The sequence below is a fragment of the Arctopsyche grandis genome, chromosome 5, assembly GCF_051622035.1.
Source record: "Arctopsyche grandis isolate Sample6627 chromosome 5, ASM5162203v2, whole genome shotgun sequence".
Classification (NCBI taxonomy): Eukaryota; Metazoa; Arthropoda; class Insecta; order Trichoptera; family Hydropsychidae; genus Arctopsyche; species Arctopsyche grandis.
The window spans coordinates 27,795,093-27,819,067 of NC_135359.1; the positions used below are offsets into that span (position 1 = coordinate 27,795,093).

The 23,975-nt window shown below is 32.8% G+C and overlaps 1 protein-coding gene across 1 annotated transcript in view; it reads right to left on the minus strand.

Annotated features, from left to right (window-relative positions):
- The window catches only part of LOC143911513 (uncharacterized), a 312,973-nt gene that overhangs the window by 90,910 nt on the left and 198,088 nt on the right, over nt 1-23,975 (minus strand). The window contains exon 6 of the mRNA XM_077430406.1: nt 11,803-11,839. The gene's annotated coding sequence lies outside the window, so the exon portion shown is untranslated. The remainder of the gene's footprint in view (nt 1-11,802; nt 11,840-23,975) is intronic.

Genomic DNA, 23,975 nt, shown 5'->3' on the forward strand with positions numbered 1-23,975 from the left:
TTCTACCACTGTTCCAGCAACGACGGGCATGATCCATATATTGCCACGTAGAAGCTTGAGAACAAAATGAATTAATGAGAAGTTCCTTCGAAGTTCAAGGGAATTATACCCAAGCTTGCCTAAAAGAAAAGGAGTAGGGTGGAGATATGGGTAATACCCATACTCGCTCCTATATATGTACATAGGAAACGAAGAAATGGTTTTTGAACTTTCTCAATCATTATAAATTTGATATGAAATTAAATATATACATAATATGGGTAAATTTTTAGAGAGAATGTCTTTAGGCAGATCTCTACGTGAATGCTCAACAGTATCGTGGAGTAAATGAAAAGAGGACATGTGGTAGCTCTAGTGCAACTCATTTGCTGTTGGGGGTATTTAAAGTGTGACGTCATCTTGGTTGAGGTCAGACGAAGGTGTCTCTGTAGCCGGAGTCCGGAAGACTTTATACCCGGTTTCCGGTTCCGTTTCGCCGTAAACAATCTTCTTTATTCGTCGGTATCGGGTCGCGTCTGCCTCGTAACTTCCGGTTGATTATGTTGCCATTGCACTGAGCTGACGTCTCGTCTAATGAATACGTTGCTTTATTACGATCTATTTATTTAGCTCGGTTCCATTGTGATGTCATTATTAGAAGGACGATTTCTCAAAAACATTAAAAAACTATGAGAATTCCTTCATGAACATTACTCTTTTCTTTTGGTGTTTTCAAGATTGCTTTGTTTATTACAATAGATATTTGAGTGCTTGATTTATACATATGTAGTACATACAACGATTGAATATGAGGAAAAAGAGTCTTAAAGTCATTGATATTTATCGTTATATATAATTACAGTGTACTCTCGATTATCCAGGCTACTGTTAGGCAGTATGGGGCGGGATAATTAAAAATCATATCAATTTTTGATATCGTTTCTTTTCTTGTAGTGATAAGGCACTCATGCATTCAAAACCTAGATCATTTGAATAGCGATCAAAACACTCATCGGAGTTTTTCCGATTAACATTTTCAAAGCATTTAAATTTTCCATCAATATATATTTGCATATTTCAGATATCACTTATATAGATCCCTTCACGAACTGATAAATGTATTTCCACGTTAGGAAGAATCTCCATGATCGAACCAGTATTATTGATTTTACTTTCGCCCAAGATTTTGCTATTAATTTTTTTTGTCATCTTCCACAGCAAGAGTTTTAAGAAGATCAGCAAGGTAAAAATGTTTTATTGATGATATGACGGTTTAATTAGACTTAGAACATTAGGCGTTAAAAATTTATAATAGGACCATCGTTGGTTTTTAATATACATTGTTACATTTGAATACAAACAGAAAAGGCTTGTAAAAAGGAGCATTATCTATCAAAAATACTGCTTTTTGTGGCAATCCTAGATTTTTTTAAATACCTCTCACTTAAGAAACCCATTTAGTCATGAACCAATCTGAAGCTACGACTCTAATCCATGCTCCTTTTTCGTTATCATCGAAACGATCGACCTAGAGTCACATACATATGTATGTATGTATGTATGTACATACATACATATATCCAAGGTCTGGCCAGCTACAACGGACCAGGGATTTAACCCACGAGCCCTCAGTTTATAATATCCAAAAAAATAGATATAAATATGCTTATACAAATATGGGTAAAATGGGTAAAGTACTAAAAGAGGTTTGTAAGGAAATAGTGTACGTAGGTTGAATTGATGTTGTCAATAACTATGCACATACTATGTACATATATATATATGTACATGTTCTATAGCTCTCGTTATTATATCTTTTAATAATTTTCACAATATAATACATTGACATAGCATAGCGTATAGCATAAACTGACATAGCATAGCGCATAATACATACATATGTACATTAGCATAGCATATATATTGACATAGCATAGCGCATAATATGTACATACATTGGCATAGTGTAGCTGTCCATTTTAAATTCATTCCTGGTCTTTTCTTTTTAGCATTATATATTCAGTATGACCCAGTTATAAATAACTATTGATACTTTATAACACATCAGAATCGAGCAAAAAAAAATACTTAGTCGCCTTACATACATCGATCGGACATGCATTATATAATTGCAGATACGAGTATTGACGGTATATTAATAATAAAACCAAAACACATTCTCACTATGAAGCGGGACGGTTTCCTTGAAACTTTGCAAACTGACGATCCGGATGCTAATGGATGGATTTGCAGGAACTTTCCGCCAAAGTTCAAATTGCTAAACTTGGAGAGAAGATGCACCGAGCTCCTTCTTGCAGCTCCTTCTAGATGCATATTTGAAGTGATCCACCCCCACCCTTACCCATATTTTAATTTACATGCACTTTTCCTCTTTTTTTAATTAATTAAGAAAGCATCGCCTTTACACTGACGTCGAGCATCTTTCATCCGCCAGCGGAACATAATAACAAGATTAATTTACATTATTAACGTAAAACATGTATCACTGTTAGAAAATTACTACACACATATGTACATACATGTGTACGTGGGAAAGCGTACGTGAAAATCTTTCGCCTTGACGTTGAGACTTCTCGCGAAAATTTCGGAATACATAGAGTGCGCGAGTTTATCAAGACTTTTCCTTCGGAAAATGTGCGTACGATACGAGCGTCGTAAATTTTCATATTGAAAATTCTGTGCCGGAATTAATTTACGGCATCAAAAGTAGACGCTTGTTACATTTACATATTCGAGACGTCGGAAAAAAAGCGCACTTAGCATAATTCGGTCGAATCGACGACCCCGCTAGGAAAACAAAAGCAAATAAACCCACCCCCCCGGTACAAAATAATAAAAATAAAAATACCACGATATCACCACTAGCTCCGAGTCTGAACGTCGATAAATTAAAACTGAAGTCGACAAACATAGAGGCGCGGAAAAGGGGCGTGTGTTTTTCGCGGCGAAGATGACATTTATCGCCCACTTTGTATAGGAATTTACATCCGTTTGTCGTACATTTTGTTTTTTCAGTTTATTCGCGTTTTTAAGGCACCCGGATTCGTAGGGATAGGGCGAAAAGGGGCAAACGAGCGGCTATACAGAATTATGCGAACTGTAAATCTGGTGTTTTATTGATACGAACGCGCGCTGAAAAGGATTTTCAGATTTCCCCGAGGCTAAGTCCTCTCCCCCTTCCGTCCTTTCTTGCAATATAAATACAAGTTGTCTGCTTTGGCAAGAATGGAGACGAAGCGTGTATATGATGAAGGACAAGACGCGGTCTTTTCCTATTCGCAGAAGACAAATCGGATTCGCCTTTCGCTGTCTTGATTGGCGTACTTTTACATATTTATGTATAAAAATAAATGTGTAGAAACAAAAACAGCTTTGTATTGATGAATAATAAATATTACATGTATTAAGGAATACGACCTTTGACTTGAGAGGATTATCTATGATTATCAAAGAAGAAATTCTTTTCACACCATGGATAAAACTGTGGGTATATATTTCAAGTGATTAATTAAAAACATAGACATACATACATAGTTCGTAAAACAAGTAAGTATCTTTTGTTTATCACTAAATTTGGTACACTTTTTCTTGATACTATAAACTTGGACAACATATGTCCTACAAAAACCTTTGACTTGTCAGAGAAAAGCCATACCAATCAGCTAGTTATTGTATAAATCAGAAACATTTTTAACTTAAAATATTATAATTTTCACAATTTGTAATTTCCATGATTTCATGCAAATTATAAAAAAAAATTGTATTAAAACCGAAGAATTTTCTCATACGAATATATTAATATACAATATGTACGCATAAGAATAATCTGGCGTTGATTTTGAGAGCAAAAATATTCAGAATATGAATTTTTAATGAAAATCTCTTCTATCTAAATTTATAAATACCACTTACTCGTCTATTAAATTCCTTGAATTTTATTTAAACACACTAAATTTAAATAATTTTACATCATTTTGCATATGTAATGTTCATATACCTGCTTATAACGACCCTAGGAGCATTAGTAAATGTTAATAAATATTATCAGAGAAAGAAATATTCTTATGTCACGTGAGCGTATTTTATTTTATTTATATAATTTTTGGTATACATTTTTTTTACGATATAAAATACGCAGCTTTGATTAATAAAATTCGTTAAGTAAAATACATCCCGTTGAGATAAAAACACAGCAATTAAAAAAATGCAAGCTTGTATAGGTTAACATAATTCATAGACCACTAAGAAACTACATATCTACTAAATTCTTAAAATTGTATGCAATGAATCGTGGGACAAGACTTGCACGAAAACGTCACTTTGCAAACACAAGGCGGTACGTAAAAGCTGGCCTGATTCCTGTACAACCTTTTCCAAGGATGGGCAAACAACATTAGTCTGGAGACCATGGTGTGGCCAAGAATGGACTGAGCCGTGCAATTTGCCGGGCGTTCCTACGTAATGCGTCCTATATTATTCATGGGGTCACTTTATACTCCCCCGACTCTCGGTATCCAGAAAACAAAGAGAATTTACAACCCGGAACGACGGAACCCTGGAATCCTCTCACACTTAGTGTGCGAGGTATTAATATCGAATTAACACGAGAGAAACGACTGGCAGATGTGACGTTTAACGTATGCCAACATATGGCCGCACAATCCAATTATGATTATCGAATGTTAATTATAGTTCACTGGGTCTGTATTGGTGGGGAAGTTTGTTGGAAATTGGATTAGAAGATTAACTCTTTTGGGTCGGGGTATTAGGAGTGACGTACGACATTCTGTCGATATTGAGATGTGAAAGATGAATGGGATTGGAGTCTAATATGTACATATACCTATACAAATGCACATACATACTTATATTATATAATATTATAACTACGTCCATTAATGAGGTACAAATCGACTATAAATCTGAGAGTATATCTAACTTAGCTATGTAAATATAAATAAGTACTTAGGTATGTACACGCATCGTATACATACATATATAGAGCAAGAATGACGTTTTGCAAAACTAATATCACTGTGCAACAAGAATAATGCACGGAAGGGGGACTATTCAATCGTAACTAAATTTGATTTCTGATTTCGAACATGACAATAATTTTTGTTGATTTGCTCTCGTTGACGAGATATGAGCGCTAAAAAATGTGCATTTTTTTTTTACAGATTTTTGGCTTTAACAGTCTTTAACTCAAAATATAGTATTGCTGTGCCAAAATTGAGTATTGGAATCAATAGTTAGATATATTTTTATTGCTTTAAAATACTTATAATTAATTATCTGGCGTTATAATATTTATAATTAAATATCTAAATTTTTAAAGTCAATTACATATATACTTTTTTTTCATATTCAGTTACGCTAAAAATGCATGATAAAACAAAAGTTCAAATTATCTTCACAAAAAAGTGTTCAAAGAAATGGTGATTGGAAACGATTAAATTCAAAACTGAAAAAAGCAAAATCTTGGCGACTTACAGTCAACAACCAGCATTGCGACAAAGTGATGCGAAAACTCAGTTGTCATGTCTTAAAATATAGGTCAGATGAAATACAAAAATGTCTAAAATGAGTGACATTAAACTTTGTATTAACTTAATGCTATGAAAACTAGCTAACTAACAATATTGCATATGTACGAAAATATGTATTCCAGTATGAATAGTTTAAAATAATGTAAGGGATATCGGAAAATTCAATTTAAAACAAAAAATGATATTTTGAGTAAATTTCATTCAAATTTCTAATAAAAAATAAAAATAAATAAACACCCCACTTATTGTAATATAATACTTCATTCAAGGATTGTTTTCGCCGATGCGAATAAACAAGTAAACTTGAGACAGTCCGTATTAAATATCCGTCACAGTATTTTCCAATAAATTAATTATTTTGAAGACAAAAAAAGCACAAAATACTAATTCGACTTTCTATAACATTGATTAAGTAATAATAAATTAAACAAACGATTAAGTCAGCTTAGTTATTCCATTTACAAAAGTATTATAGAAAGCGAGCGATTATGGTCAATTACAGTGAGCTTTCAAAATAAAGATTTTTTTATTCGAGGAAAATCGATGCCTACCCGGAAATAATTCAAACGCTAAGTAACATATACAGACTTTAAATGAAGATACTTGTATCTACTGCAAACAATAGTAGAACGGACTAAAATCAATATTGAACTTTCATGTACATTGAGTACACAGTTGAACTCTAGAAAATACAGGCGGAAATTCAACCGTATACGGCAATTTCACTCAAACTTAGTTTAATCATACATACATATGTATGTATATTCAAAACTGTCTTTTGAACCGAAAATTCATTTGTTACTCAATTTGATATACTTTAGGTTCTTCACATTTAAATACACACAGGTTCTCACATTTGGTCCACACAACCAGCAGTGTGGACCAGTGGTTAGCATATGCATTCAAAAGTGGTCACGGGTTCAAATCCCACTGGTTGCTGCTAGCCAGCCCTTCTTTGTGACTCCAGGTCGATCGTTTCCTATCAGAGTTTGCCGATGAATCTGATTTTCATTGAAACGGTTCCAATGAATTGGCAACCTTTACCCATTTCTCGCAATTTTTTAGTTTTCAGCATCTCGAATTTCGCTGATTCGTATTAAAAATGCTACAAATTTGTCCATAAATATCACAAATTTCGAGAAGTTTTTTAGCATCTCGAAATTTGACGATTTATATAAAAAAAAATACTCCGAGAATGGAAGTTTATCGAAAAATTATCCATAGATGTTGCTGTTGACATACAAACACGGGTTTTGCAAAATCAAAGACGTTGAAGAGGATACATTATGAAAGTTTTTATAAAATATAAGAAAATACATCATAATTTCAACAAGTAAGAATATTAGTTAATTACACTGTTCGACAAATGACGACTTTTAAAATGTTTCAGAGACGGGATATGACTTTTCTTATAGATCTATGCCCAGTGAACACGAATCTGGTAATAAAAAGTGTTGATTGGCTCGAGATTCGGAGATATATCCCTTTTTTAAATCGCGCGATTTTTGTATATCTTGGTGTTGTTCGGTCGATTTCTCAAAATCTGTTAATTTTCTGTTCAAAATGAATGTTGGAATCTTAAGTCAAGTATTTTATCTTTCATTTGTAGTACTTTTCAGCTGTCAAATCTCTCTAAGTAGTCGTCCAGTTCAAATCAAAAGTCAAAATTACGTATTTTCACTTGGGATTTTTTCCCACTGTTAATACTATATTATATTGATTATTTTCTATTGAAACATGTTTATTAGGATAGTGTTCTAACCACACTATTTTTTGTTTTCATTTAAAAGGGTTAACTGGAAGTGTGCTGAACTTTAAATCGGTAAAATTGCGAGCAAAAAGCTCGTACTAGTGTACGAGCTTTTTGATTTTGAGAAATCGACCGAACAACACCAAGATATAGAAAAATCGCGTGATTTAAAAAACACATATATCTCCGAATCTCGAGCCAATCAACACTTTTTATTACCAGATTCGTGTTAACTGGGCATAGATCTATAAGAAAAGTCATATCTCGTCTCTGAAACATTTTTCGTGTCGAACAGTGTTATTACTTGATTTTTTTTATTTTGAACTACTAATATTAGGAAAAAACCTTTTTTTAGTAAGGAAAAAAGTGGAGGGGGGGGTCGTTAAAAGAAAAATTAAACACCGACCTGGTTCTATTTAATTAAGCATTACACCACTGCTGGAATATATGTATGTAAAATAAAATTACTCAATGAACAAATCAATTGATTCTCAGCTTGTCTATAGACAATGATCCTTGACCATTAAAAGCTTGAGCATTAAAAGAAAGTAGTAAGTCAATGATTTTTACAAACCTCCTTTAAGCTTCACTTACGATTACAATTCAGGAAAAAATTTGCCTCTTATCCGATCGTCATCATTATAAGTAAATGTATCCTCCGCCATTACGATGGAGAAAAAAATCGTTTTAGACGCGTTTGAAATAAATTTGAATTTCTGAAAAGTGCCTGACGTTTATCCAGTTTTTAGTTTTAAACATACATACATAGATGGCGGTGGTAAAATAAAATTATTGGCATTTTTTTCAAAATAATTGCTTACAAATAATTACATTAGATAACGTATTGTTTTATGTGGGAAGCCTTGCTTTGGGTTCAAAATGATTTGCCACCGCTGAATAGAATGTAGATTAATACTGAAATAAAGATACATACATACATAAAAGGCATTATAGATATATACATATGTATAATATGTGATTTAGATGAAAGAGGGCGCGTACAAACTAGTATAAGGAAGTAGATACATATGTACATAAATAGATATGTATAATAGCTAGGCTGGGGAGATTAGCAACAACTGTCAGGGCATACATTATTGGGGTTAATGTAAGTTATTACAGGAAGATGGGGGAGGGGATGGGACACCGCGAGAAGAAGCGGACGTATCTGTACCGGAGCATTAATTATCCAGCGCATATAAAGAGGGAGGAAGCTGGGGAAAAACCTGATTGATTTATCGCTTCCTGTCCGGCTCGATTCCTTTGAAAGGGAACGTACGAAATCTCGGCGAAAGGATATAAGAACGTATTTTCATTATGTGGTTATTTTAACGAGAATGTCGCCATTATCAATACGTATTCATAATGAAAAAAAGCGTGTGTGGTGCTCGAAATATATGTACAATATGAGAGTGTGCGGTTCTTACGGGGTTTAGTTTGAGAAAGTTAGATGATCCGTGTGGAGTGTGGAGCTTTTGTATAGTAATACAGGGGAGTGGATATATGTATATAGTATGCGTATTGTTTTGTAGAATAATCGGATTAGATGGAATTGAATTCACGACGGTTTATATTACAATAATTGATGATGAGCTTACGAATCTGACAGGTCGAATTCGTCAATATTGAGATTATGCTCGGGTATATTATAAATTTCGATACTGTCGTATTACAAATAGGTCCTGTGAAATTTAGCTCGAAGTTGTGTATTTGCGGATTCGGTAGACAAAAACATGCATTTAATTTTTTGACAGTTTGAATGTATGTACATACATATGAATGTACCTACAAGGGTTTCTGATTTCCCGGACTTTTTCAATTCCCAGGACATGGGACGGAGCTCGGAATCGTTCCTGGGTTTCCCATGATCCCGGGACATACATATGATGTAAATGAATTTTTTATCAATATAAAATTTAATTTTTAAAGTCAAGGTCATGTTATTTGCTAGTTTTGTCTCTAGATAACTGTTTATTTAATTTTTCATTTGTCGTCAAACACACCATCATCTCATCTTCATCAGAATCTATAAGAGTTTCTCAATTGTGGAATCGTCAATACAAGCTTCATAATAGTTTCATCGTAGGATATATGTGTAATAAGTACATATATACATTCGCTTTTATTTAGCCATAACATAAAGTTTTCATTCAAATACTTTTCTTGGGATTCGAGATAAGAAACTCCGGGATACGGGATATCAAAAATTTTGCGAGTTCCTGGAATTTCTGGGATTAATTCAGATTTCAGGAAATGCCTGGGAATTTCTGTCCCGGGTTAAACCTTTGTATCTACTATACTCTAAATTAAATCATCAATCTTCATTTCAAATATGATTAATCTTCAAATTTCACAAATTATTAATCTTAAAATTTCACATATGATTAATCAATATACATATGTATATGTAGTTCAAGAAATCATGAGAATTATCGTGAAAGTTTGGGAAAATTAAGCAACAAAATCCATTGTTGTACGAATAAATTTAGAAACTATAAAGGAATTAGGCTTTCAGTAAAATTATTTTCAGAATTTAAATAAAAAATAAAAGTTCTAAAATTGAATAGAAAATAATAAAAAAATACAACTCGAAGAATTTTCAGTCATATTTTTAATTCAACGTCAGTACATTATCAATCCTGCGTTTTATTTAAAACACTAACTTACATATGTATATGTATACTAACCATAAGAGTTATGAAGATATAAACTGTCAAAAATATACACCAATTAATTTATCCATTGTATATGTATATGCGTAAATTAAAATTTGTTTCCATTACACGAATTTTCTAGGAGTATTATTACCGAAAGAATGTCGAAATGAAGAATTTAAATTACTCCAAAGCTTTCAAGGGAAACTCACCACAAAAAAGTTATACCTATGTATGTATATAATAAATGAGGCGACTTCAAAACATACAACCCCATCGAATCGCATTCTAAGAGCGCGACTCCTAAATTTTGAGTTGGAAACAAGTTCATTTTATAATTAAGAAGGTAGAAAACCACTCACAAAATAAGCACGGAATGCAATTTTAGAAGGAAATATTCTGAAGAAACTTTCAGCGCGTCGATTCGGTCAATTAGTGTTGAAAAACTTAAGCTGCATACTACTACCAGCTGATACCCGCTCGTTAGGAATTTTTGAAATTTCAGAAATTTTCTATAACCTTACATCTACATATTTTCGTATGGAGAAGATGTTGATTTGAATGCATATGTACATATATTGTTCAAGGCAACATCGAGATTTTTATTGCGGTTTCTTTAGCTTTATTTTATATAGACAAATTTATTATTTCCGTAACATATTTATTATATAAACATATACAAAAATAGCTAAAATAAATATGTATAAAAATATACACAGCGTGTGATATTTACATGGAAAATGTTGATATTTTCGTGAGCATTTCCTTTTTGATCCATCGCGTCGAATTTTCCCCATTCGATGGGAAAATGCATATCCTGAAGCACAATCTACCAGACTTGCATTACCCTGAAGATATTTTTGAATATGTTTCAAATGAGATGCACCGAAGTCGACGTCGTGAAATCGGCGAAAAGGAAAGAAAAAGTCGACGGAGAATTTGGTTTGGTTGGTTCAGAAATACATTTGTATGTATGTATGTTTAATGCTTTGATATTATATAAATACACATGTAATATCATTAATGTTTTACACGAGCAAAAAGCGATTTTAATTTGTCGCTTGTTGTAAAGAGCAAAAAAGTATACAAAGGTAACGAATGTGCTATCAAAGGACTTTTATGGGGACATTAATTCGCGCTTGTGAAGCAGGTTTTGTGAAGCAAAAAGCATACAAATTTCCGCTGGTGTAGAGGTGGATTTTGTTCACTCGTCAAAGAATCCTTTGTGTGTCAGATAAATTTGAAAAGTTATGTAGGTATCGTTTAAATTATAAATTGATTCAATCCTTTCCGAACCTTTCTTATAATAATAATAAGGGTATAATACAATTGAATAAGTTGGATTCAGGTTCATTGCGCACTTCATATTAATAAATAAAAATTTACCAATAGTGAACAAAGAATATTTTTACATAGATTTACATGAAATATTTGTATTGAATTCATGCGAGGAAGCATCACAATCAATAACACAAAGAAACTCTTTGAATTCATTGTGTGCTTTTTACAAGATCTTATTCATTAAGAAGCTCCTTTGTAGGAATATTCATAAGATTGTCCAAAGCGTTGTTATTGAACTTTGAAGCATCAATCAGCTAGTACTGATGTAAATATAATAATAGTTAATAAAAGTACTAAGATGTAATTAATTTTAATAAAAAAAACGTCGAAGGATTGATAAAAGGCATGCAGACAGTAACCATGTACTACAAAATGGCAAACATACATATGTATATTTATATATTATGCAGATTAAATATTTAATTCAGAATTAAACAATGTTTACTATGCATTTAAGTCGCATAAGTGAGATTCCACTGAATTGATAAGAAATATAACATGTACTTACCGAATTTGCGTGAGTCGAAAATTTAAGCAGATCTAATCTGAAACAAAGAAAAATAATTTCAATTTAATTTTTTGATTGTTTGGAGGTATTTTTAGGCATTAGTAACTACAGATTCTACAGCATTGGATTTATATTAAACATTTGACCGGATAAATTCATACCTTATTGCAAAAATAAATAATTAATGCCGATGAGCTAAATCGTATGTTTTGTAATCGTCTTCATATATGAACATTTTTATACATTTAAGCTTTTAGTGGAATTGATACCATTTATGTATGTAATTACTAACATAAAATGCCGGAAATAAGTAAAATGAAATAAAAATAATGGAAATAATTTCCTAAGATATACGTAGTATTACTTCGAATAATTAGCGAAGGAAGGTAAACACGCGCATTCATCGCAATACATATACAAAGGTATATATGTACATAATATGAATTGGATATGAGTAACGAGCGAAACGAATGTAATCATGCGATTGAAAAATGGAAGTATGACGTGTCTAATATAATACTATAATCGCATTTCGGTAAAATTTCCATTGGAAAGTTCCTCGTCAAATTTCAAAGTTGCGTGCGTGAAAAACAAAAGCGGAAATCTGACGAGTCTCACAAAACGAAAAGTATTTCCGGTTGTAGTGCATTCGTTTCGCGGGTTGTTTTCTTTCCGATGAGGGATGAGGGTAAGGTATTGAAGACCACCAGTCGGTTTGCGGTTGTTTCGACCCCGTGGGGTTGAAATAACCAAATCCAATTAGAGCGCGAACGCGGAACAGAGTAAATAATGGACGCGCGACGGGGGGGCAACTGTAATCATAATATTATTTGTACGTGACGTGTTTGTTGCATTTAATGCAACCGACTGGCTTGTGCACCCACGAAAGGGTTTCCAATGTTGCAGTTTCAGTTCGGAACTGACGTTAAGTTAGTTTCGAAGTCGTAAACGAGATACGTGAAAAGCATTAATTTTTAAAGCTCAAGGCTGTTGAAGAACATCAATCATTCTGTATCTAAATTTTGATAGTCAGTACAAGTACACGTACGCATAAAATAACGATTGGCAGTAAGAAATGAAGATCTGAAAATAAGATTTACATGTCTAGAAAAACATTTATTATAAAAAAATTATGAAGAATACGTTCTTTTTAAGTAATCACTTTTGGAAAGTATTTTTAATGTCGGCAAATCATGGCTTGAATTTCAATTTGAAAATTGGTTTTTAATTTGATGAATGTCTGAGGCAGGGGTATGAATTTTTTTTCTGGCTTTTTTTGATTAATATCTATTATATTTATATATGTGTACATATCTACGACACACATTCATATACATATGTATATGTACACATATACAATTCATATATATGTATATAAATACAATTCATATACATACATACATGGACTTATTGTATCATGCAAAAAATGGAGCATTATCTGTTTGGAACATAATTTTGTACAAACATATACATACATATATGTATCTTTTATTATTTCAAGACTATTCTATGTTTCATTATTAATATACATACATATCTGCCAGGAAAGCCTAACAGGTAAACCCCAATGCGCTAAAATCAACCAGGAATATGTTGTTATCTACTATATAGAGAAGCTTAATACATAAGTTATGTAACATAACATTATCGGCTACGAGACATTTGGATATCCATCCATATCCAAAAATGTATTACAATGACATGATACAGTTGCCTAAAAACGGCAGAAATTCAATGTGACCCAATATAAAAGATTAAATACAAAAAATGATTCTCAAGAGATGTAGAGTATTTCAGTTGGTATATATTATATGAGCTTTTCATGTTTTTCTTAAAAATTTTAAAGTTAAATTATATTAACATAATCGATAATATTAAAACAAAGAAACAAAACCAAAATGCATTTACGCATGTGTAAAAAAATGATTATTATATGAATTTTCATGTATGATACGTATAATAGAAGATAAACGTAGTTGGGATTGAAAATAATTCCGTTTTAAAATGTATTATTTACATTTTATTTTATTCTATCAATAATGCATACTCGTCTAACATATTTCTCCAACGCTATACAGTGTGTGCAGACGAGTGTGCTATACAGATTAAAAATTATTAATTATACATATATACAGGTATACACCCATTTATTCACATAAAAGACGACATCTATGTTCAAACATTATCCATAAGTATTGTTAATATTATACAAGGCAAATATAAACATCGATTAATATCCACAAATGGACAAATTTTCAGCATTTACTTAAATCAGCGAAAAATCAAGACGCTGAATAACTGGAATTTTTGTGAAAGAGATATGACAGTTGCTAATTTGTTGGAACCGTTTTAAATGAGATCAGATAAATTAGCAAACCCTGATAGGAAACGATCGACATTGGAGTCACACATCTAATATCTGGCCAGCAGCATACGCCGAGGATAGAACCCGTGACCACACAATTGAAAGCATTACATGTTAATTATTTATCTATACTGCTGATTATGTATAGCGTGTATGTATACCTACATAAATAAAAGATAAAGTAAAAAGTAGGTTGATGTGATTTTAATTTCATACGTCGGCTTCGAATGGATAAAAATACATTTTGTGGCTATTGAGTTATCAAACATGTATAAAATCACGTAAACATAAATTGGTCTCCATTAAATTATGGTGTGCATTATCAGATCTGATTGAATACGTTTTGCTAAACGACACACTTTAAATAATTGTCAACAAAAACGTCAAAGGCAAACTTCAAGTAATTACATATGTAAACATATATGTGTCTATACATAAGTATTTTCATGCATATTTTTGTAATATTATCAAAATTGTGCAACGTATTGAATGAATATGCAAATAGCTGACGACGATCAAAGTAAAAAAATAAATAAAATAAAAACAAAACGGGTTCGATATAAATTTAACGAACACGAGGATGTCGTAAAATTCGATCGAACCGGAAGAAAATAAAAGCGTATCGAAATCGACTGGAAAGAATTACAAAGTATCGACATCGATACTTTGATCTCGACGCGCGGGTTAATCATCTGCGAGCAAACAAACATCCGAAAGGGAAAAGGAACGCGAAAAATTACTCGAAGAAAATTTTCCGGGACGAGTTCTTCCCGAGACATGCGTGTGTCGTGAACAAAGAAATTTGGTATTCAAATAAGCGAACGGGGAAAATTATTGCGGGACAAGATGAATAGGCTGATGAAAAGGGCCACACAAAGACCATTCTCCTTAGCATATTCACACATGAACACTTGGTATATACATATATTCAAACACTTCGAATACTACCGACACGTAATTAAGCCAGATATTGATCCACTCGTATGTTGAGTTTCTGAACTTGCCTAGGAAAAATACTTTGAAACATTGTGATGACATGTAGATATGTATGTATATAACTATACATACATAAAAACGTAAGAAAATATAATTTTTTTTAATAATTCATGTGTATTACATGTACATATATTATTATTTATTAATTAAATGAGTGCACTTATACAGATACAATATAATCAATCAATACACATTCATTCAAACATCCACAGTGACATCTATGGAGAAATTTCTGCAGCATTTTATAATCAAATTACTGAATTACTTGAGATTAGTAAGAGATATATGAAGGAGATGCTAATTTTACAGGAACCGTTTCAATGAAAATCAGAAAAATTGGCAAAATCTGATAAGAAACGATCGATCTGGAGTCACAAACCAAGGTCTGGCCAGCAGTCGGACTCTAGTGGGACTCGAATCTGTGACCACTCGGCTCGTAAGCATAGTATACTAACCACTAGTCTACGCCGCTGGTTAAAATAAAAAGTCAATCAAAATTAAACTACAAATCTAATTTAAATGTTCTTATGGTATTACAGTTTGGCATCATATTGCATCGCTTTTGAAAAATCATAAACTATTCTAATATGATATTATTATTAAGTGCTGAATTTGACAATTACAGATATTAAGTTTGTTAATTCACTTATCATGCATGAGTACGGGAACAGTTAAAGATGATCTCAGAAGATATTTAAATGTTTATTCGAATACATTTTCTTTAATTATAAAACTACATAGTATAAGGAAAAAACGATTATTTGTATGTAATTTTATTTTCGGAAAAATAGGCATATATACATACATATTAAAGTTTTCGTATCGCAAAATATGTTTTGTGAGAAACTAATCCACGTGTTGAAATAAAAACCGTGACATTGGTTTCTGTGAGCATAAAGTCTGCTAATAAATAGCACTTCGTATTTATAAACATGCAATTTTTTATAAGCTAATCTCTCGACTGTACATTTATGAACAGTTTTGATCTTAAAATATTTTTCAAAAGTGTTTTCTTATTATATGAATGGTACAGGAAGAAAAGGGTAGATAAATTTTGAAGGAAATATCTAAACAGAAAATATACGAAAGAATAAAATGGAAAATTAGCTGCAATTTGTCCCAATTCTGAATATAAAACCATTAATATAATTGTTTTATTCAGCGCAATGGATACTGAACTACATAAAAACTCCATAGCATGAATCCAATTAGTGACTTATCTAAATTGTGGCTCAAAACTAACTACAACCTACACGAAGTCGGGTATGCAAAGCATAAAACTATCGTGGAATTTATTTAACACTGCCTGCTTATTAATGGTATGAACGAGAATAGAATAAAATATGTGTAGCATGTCGTTGCTGCGAAAAGTATTAGCGCAGAACGGGGCGTATTTCGTGATAGCCGGTAATAAAGTGATACTTTTAGGGGTTGTTGGCTCACCGAAGTTGATGTTAAATCACCGGGGGTTGACCTTAGGGTTGTCGTGGCCAGGTCTTCTTTTGCCCAGGTCGATAGCCATCGTACAGACAATGGCCTAATAAACGCTAGCGGACATATCTACATCACAAACCCTTACAATTTCTTACACAACTCGTCCCAGGCTGTTCAGTATCCGCAGATGGATGCGAAGGGATAAGCAAGGCAGTAAAATTTGATCGATTTGATCCTGCTTGTTCGATTTAAGATATGTCGTATTATAATAATGCTTAAATATACAATAAATTCTAGTCTATTTTGAAGAGTAAAAACGTTAAACAGCATTCCAAACATACGAATGATATCATTTCAAAACACCTACATATGTATGTATGTATATGTACATACCACGGTAAATGAAGTTGTTAAACATATTAAATACATATGTATAAAGTTGTTATAAATATTATCAGGCGGAGGAATATCGAATTCAGAAACCAAAGTATTTGATTTGCTAGTCCGATTTGATAAATTTCGCTACTGGTGTAATTTCTGCATTACGAATAATGCGGATGTTTAAATGACGCAATCTTAAGACCTGTTTTTAGTTATTTCTATATAATAATATTGAAAATGAATTTTCAATAATAATGATAATTAACACCAGAATTAGGAATTGTAAAAATTTAAATATAAATATATTTTTAATGGAAAATATGAAAAGCCCAAAACCCAAATCATCATCTACAGCCATTTACCATCCACTGGCTCTCCAACACGCTTCCACTCGTTTCTGTTTTGCGCAACTCTCATCGATCTCACCCAACAAATTTTCCTGATTTCGTCTACCCATTTCCCTGAGGTCTTTCTTTGACCCTTTTGTAATTTCTCAAGTAACATTCTAGCACTTCTTTTGTCCACCTTTCGTCCATTTATCTGGCCACGTGGCCCACCCATTCTCATTTCGATCACTCTATCCACAACATCCACAACCCTTGTCGTACTTCTCACCCACGTATTCCGTTTCCTGGTTTTTCCTCGTTATGCCAAGCATACAACGTTCCATGCTTCTTTGAGTGCAATTTGTGTAGCAATTTGGTATTCAATGTCCAAGTTTTACGTCCATACATCCAAAACATATTGATCGAAGATCGTTTTCATCAGGCAAATTGGAATTTTTGATTTAAAAACCGCATTCATTCGTCCAAATGTACTCCATCCTAATTTAATTTCTTCTTTATTATTACCGGACAAACCTATATAGAAGATATGTACTCTTGGCCAAATATAATGATAGTAGTAAATATGACTATAACATATGAATATAGTGGAAATAATAAAAATAAATACACATGTATTTATATAGTTTTTAATCTTGAAAATAATCAGAATTTATGTTTAATCTTGTATGTATGTATGTATGTATGTTGCGTTGTATGAAATTCACTTCGACCTTGTCCCCTCATTTTCTTCTTATTGTCCCAAGGAGTCGTACGCGAAAGACAAACAAATCGACGAATCAGTTGGTAGAGGGTTGGTTCTCAACTTTTGTTACCCCTTTCTGGCGGAAGTTTGCTCCACGGAGGGCAGGTAACGAGACCGAATTATCTTATTTGCCGACTTGGTCCAATTACAACATTTTTGTTGATTTTTCCCGAGGCTAGTACGCCCCCTCGGATTGTAATTAGCGACGCCAGCCCCTGTAATTACAACCCCAAAGTTTTCCAACCCACTCCTTATTTCTAAGTCCAATTCGCTTCTTTTCGACTTTGTTATCTGAATTCATTGTACGAAGCGAAATTTGAAAAAATAAAAATGAGAATGCTATTTGTGATAACCTGCATATAAACATGGTATGAAATTTTGTATTTTATTGTTCGTTTAAATATGATTCGGAATCCGATTTATTATATTGTAAAAAACATGACTATGAGAATACATACATCAAAGCTACACACATATGTATATACATATTATACATATATACATATTTGTTAATGGGTGTGTAATGAAAAAAATCATAATTTGTCGAGACGCGCGATAAATTTTTAAGGGGCAAAATTCTCTTTCAACTCGCAAAATTGGTACATCCTAGATGTTGTAATATCGTTCGAAAAGTTCTAAAAATATCCCCATTCCCTCTTCTCGGAAAGTTAGCTCGCGAAGAATCGGAAAGTCGAGCGAATTTTTAATGCATTAACATTTTTTTTCGGCGTCAGACCCCCGGACGTCGAAAGAGGCTCACTTTATATAAAGTTGCAGGTGATTTATGACGCGAAGAAAAAGTAAAATATATATAATTCGACGCTGTCCATCAAAGCGGCTAAATTATGACGCAATTCAAGAGCTTAATCCGGAATTAGTACACAAATTTAAATGGAACTCGACCGAATAAATGGTATAATCTCATCAAAAGCCAGTACAAAATGAAACCGCATAATGGACATGTTTTTATGAAAAATACATAACTTTAAATAGTATGTACATATGTAGGCTGATTGAAATATTATATGGAGCATTAGCCGGTAATTTAGTTATACATATACGATTTTTGGAAGCAAGCAAAATAGATTTCAAATAAAGAAAGAAACAATTTTTTTTCATTTGGATCAGTGCAAATTCATTGCCCAAAATCGGTATAGTAACGAATGAATTCGATATCATAGAAATCCGAGTCGCCTTTTTCGGTAAAACTGTCGATTTTCCGATAGGATTATGGAACGGATTTTCCTTACGCAAGGAGTTTTTGCCGTTTCAAAACTGCCACACCATATTTCATTCATAAAAATTGATAGATAACCCATACATTACAGATGACGATATCGCAAAAGTCGCGTTGTGTATTGTTCGCCTTGCAAAATTCGAGATACGTAAAAAATATGCAGATAAAAAAGCGTTCATTTCGACGATCGGCGTAAAATAGCCGTTAAAAACAACCCTCCCATTCTGGTATTTTTTCAACCCACAGGCATTTTACTGACAGTGCCAAGAGTTATATTATAATAATAAAAAAACCCAAAGATTTTAGATACTGCGTGCTGATTTATGCACTTTTATTTTATTGCAAGTATAACGGAGCTGTAAATCGAAACTCCTGCACGAAGGGATGATCGGTAGATTTATAAAGAAAATGGGTAGGGGGTTGTGAGAGGCGTTCGTGTTTTGAAAACATCCGTTTTTCGCCTAACTGAATTTGCAATAAATATACGTAGTACATACATATATGTATATAGAGTACAACTCGTCTGAATTCACTTGCAGGCATAATTCATTGCATGCGAGAGAGTAAACTGCACTTCCGGTGTGCGGAAACATATTGAAAATTCAATTTAAATGTATGATACTCAATATATGTACTTGAAATAGTATTAAATAGAACGAGGAACATATTAAGCATCGGTCTTGCGAGTCAACCCCTATAATATTCATGGAAATGTATACGGAAAAAGGGGCAATTTCGTATTATAAGGAAAGACTTTATCTGAAGCGATTTGTTGCCATTCAGTATACAGAATAAAAAAGGACAAAATGATCGTCGGTCGGGGATGAAGGGGGTTGGAATCTTGAAGCCGCAAAACATAAACATTACGAACATTTGTGGCGGCATCTGGTATTTGGACCCGAACATCAAAAGGCAGATAGTGTAGGGCAATTTCTTCGAGGGCGGATTAATAATACGCGTCGGGATCTTCGAATTTTCAATCGGCCGAAATAAAACCACAACGACAACGGATACATTCGATGAAAAGGCGACCGAAAATACATATAAAACTAGAAATGCTTCTGACACATTTCAAAAATTTTTTCCGAATTTTCACCCCCATAGAAATATCTCGAGACGTCGAGATTAGAGAGTGGGCGAGGGTTTAGTTGTATTATTCGGTCGGTGTTCGGAAAGGTACGGAAAGAGGAGGAGGGTCTCGGATATGTTTGGCAACCAATGGCGCGTATAAAAGTTACCCAAGGGGTTATGTGGTGTTATGGACCGCTAAATTATTCCGAGGCATGACCTGCCAGATGCGTCACAAAAATGCACCACCGTGCGTTTATAAAAAGTTTTCCCAAAGTTCACATTCAAACTCGGATCGATCCCGTGACATACATATTTACATATACGTAGTACTTACGCTCATGTGATTATTTATTCACTAGTGGTTTTACCCGGCTTCGCTCAGTGTTTGTAATACAAGCCGCTTAAACAAATGGATTAAATAAAAATTTCTTTTTTTATTTAATTTATTTGAAAAAAAAAATAATATTCAACGATAACAATATCGTCGGCATAGAAACTTTCATTTATTCGATGACATTACGGATTCTACGAACCAAACAAACATACAAAGTCTCTTTCGAAATTATATATAAGACTAGCTGAATCCGACATGCGTTGCAATGCCGCAATAACGCATGCAATTCCCGTTCCCGTTTTTCGGCGAATTTTTTTACCATCGCGGACATGCACACAATAGCTCATGTAAGTTTCATCGCAATCGGTTGAATGGTATAGGAACGCATACGTGACAGACCATTAATTTATATAAATAGATAGATAACAATTTTGCTATAGTGATATTACAAAGTAGTTTCAAGTCGTCAAATAAGATATAAATAAAATTAAACATACTAAAAACACATAACTAGCATAATAAAACAAATACATTGATATAATATGTTACGATCTCAAATAAAAAAAGACCCTCAGATTAGCATATTTAGATTAAATAAATCTAAGTTAATAGAAATCTCGTTGAGGAGCTTGATGCCCCTGGCAACACGCGACGAAATCATCAAATTGGTATATGTATGTATGCATGTATGTATATAGCGTTTAGCTGATCATATCGTATGTTAATAATACGACTTAGTAAGTATGTAGGTCCATTATAATAGTTTGAATCAAAAGCATATTTTAAATAGCCATTTATTAAATCGCGATAAAACTTTGCAGAGTTAATTACCAATACATACATAGATAGTTACTAGACACTAAGTAATATTTAATTATTACGTATGTATGTACAATGTATATCTAATTACCAGAATGTAGGAGAAATCAGATACTCAGTATTCCGTAATATGTATGTAAGTACATACTAATGCTGAATTTCACTCTAAATTATTTGTAGGACTGGACTAATTGCAATACTATGTATATCTGAATTTCTATTAATGGCATTACATGTTTTTTGGTTCATTGTCATAAATATAAATATAAAACATGTTTAAAATTATGTCAGTAAACAGCCGTCTTATAATATCATAATCAGATTCTAATTATTATACTATAAGCTTAGACGGATTTCAAGTACGAACTATACGTATACATGTATGTATGTATGTGTGTGTACATAGATAAGTTTTATGTCTGATTTTTTATAAATTTATTCAGAGGATGCTGGATGGGGAGAATTCCGCTTGAGTTTAATTAATAACCCATTAATCAATCGGTGGTTCGCCAAAAGCTCCACAAAGGGGTTTATTGAGCGCGGTCAATTAATCGCATCCCTCTCCCACCCTCATCCCGACCAGAATTATTAATTTGGTGCCCAGGGGCGAAACCTTCATCCAGTTCGTAGAAACGACTCGTTGACGAAAGCTTCGAAATAGCTTTAAAAGCTAAGCCCGAACGTGACGCATTTACCGGCTAGGCTTTTACAGTTTCCCTGAGCTTCGACAGAGCTTTTTTAACGTTTTCGTCGGTACGGCGCACTTTTACGTTTTATATACTAACATATGTACATACATATGTACATACAAACAGTTTTTTTTGAGTTGGATGTCGAAACGTCGTGCTCACTTTTTTACGGACGTTTCTACGATTCGCCGTGTACGAATAGAAGTTATACGACGTCGTACGTTTTATCACTTAAATAAAATTAAACGTATGTCATGCGAAAAGTTTGCTTCAAGAGTAAGTAATTTATCCTTTTTTTTATTTTCATTGTATTAACATATATACTATCTTTACTTATATTATTTTTATTTCAATCGAACATGTACACACGCCTTTACATATCGCTCCAAAGCAACGAGTGTACTAATACAGATACAATACAATAATGCAATTAATGCAATGCAAATTCATACAAATATCATTCTGTGGATACATTTTTGCAGCATTTTATTATAGAAATTGGCGAACACCAAGACGCTGAATAACTTGAGATAAAAAGATAATATAAAATAAAAAGCGTACATTGAAAATTTAAAAGGATATGGAACGATACTGTATATTTCATAAGATAACATGTAATTATAATAAAAGGAAATGTCGTTCGACTGTTTGTTTAATTAAAAATAACAAAAGCCAAAAAAAAACATCAAGATGATACAACATTATACAAAGCAAATTAATTAGAAATTATAGTACATACGTAGGTATGTATCAATATAACTTTTTCTTATAAAATAAGGTTCAATTGTACTGCAGATAAAATATATTTAAATACATTACGTAATTATTTTTATGAAAAATAGTTTCACATTTATTTTAAAAGGAAAAACTACAGTCTTAAATCAAAAACAGAACAAATAATAAAGACCAATTATAGGTTTCCGCTGGTAGTAATAAACTGAAGGGTAAACATACACATAGTCATACATAAAATTTGGAAATTAACATAAGAAAAAACAGAGAATTTTAATAATTAAATGTGATTAATAAATTTCACAGTAAGTAAGATTATTCAAAAAATGATTTAACTATTACTCGCCTTGCTTGCTCATGCGTATTATAAAAAATATCAAGGTTATGGTCTCTCGCTAATCGAATAAAGGTTTTATTTGCTCGCCACAGTAAACAGTTTTGTCTATAATTAGTGCTCGCACGCGGAATTGAAATTGGGGCATATGTACGCGACAATCTGCTCGGAATTTTAATAGATAGTTATAAATATATACATATGTATATATGTATGAAGATATAATATAGAATATATGTACCTACATATATACATATTGACAATATGAATATATGTACATATTGAATATATGTATGTATGTATATACATACATATTGACTCATCGCCACTCAACTACAACAACAATCAATACAATCAATCAAGAATTCCTCGACAAGACCGGAACCCCCATCAACCCATTTCACCGCACAATATCAATTTCCACAACAGAGACGTCCAACTTTCACCAACAGGCTAAAATCGACCCAATTTCTTAATAACACACACACACACACACACAAGTACACGTATGCCTGATCTAAGAAGACAAACACCATACGTATCAAGGATGTCTCGCAATAAAGTTGCATTCGGCAACCTTTCCCGTCCCTCAAGGCAGGTTACTAAAACTTTTATTTATATGTAATCTATCTTTACGGAGAGAGTCGATTGATTGGATGTCCAAAAGAAGCGCCTACATCGGAAAATCAGGC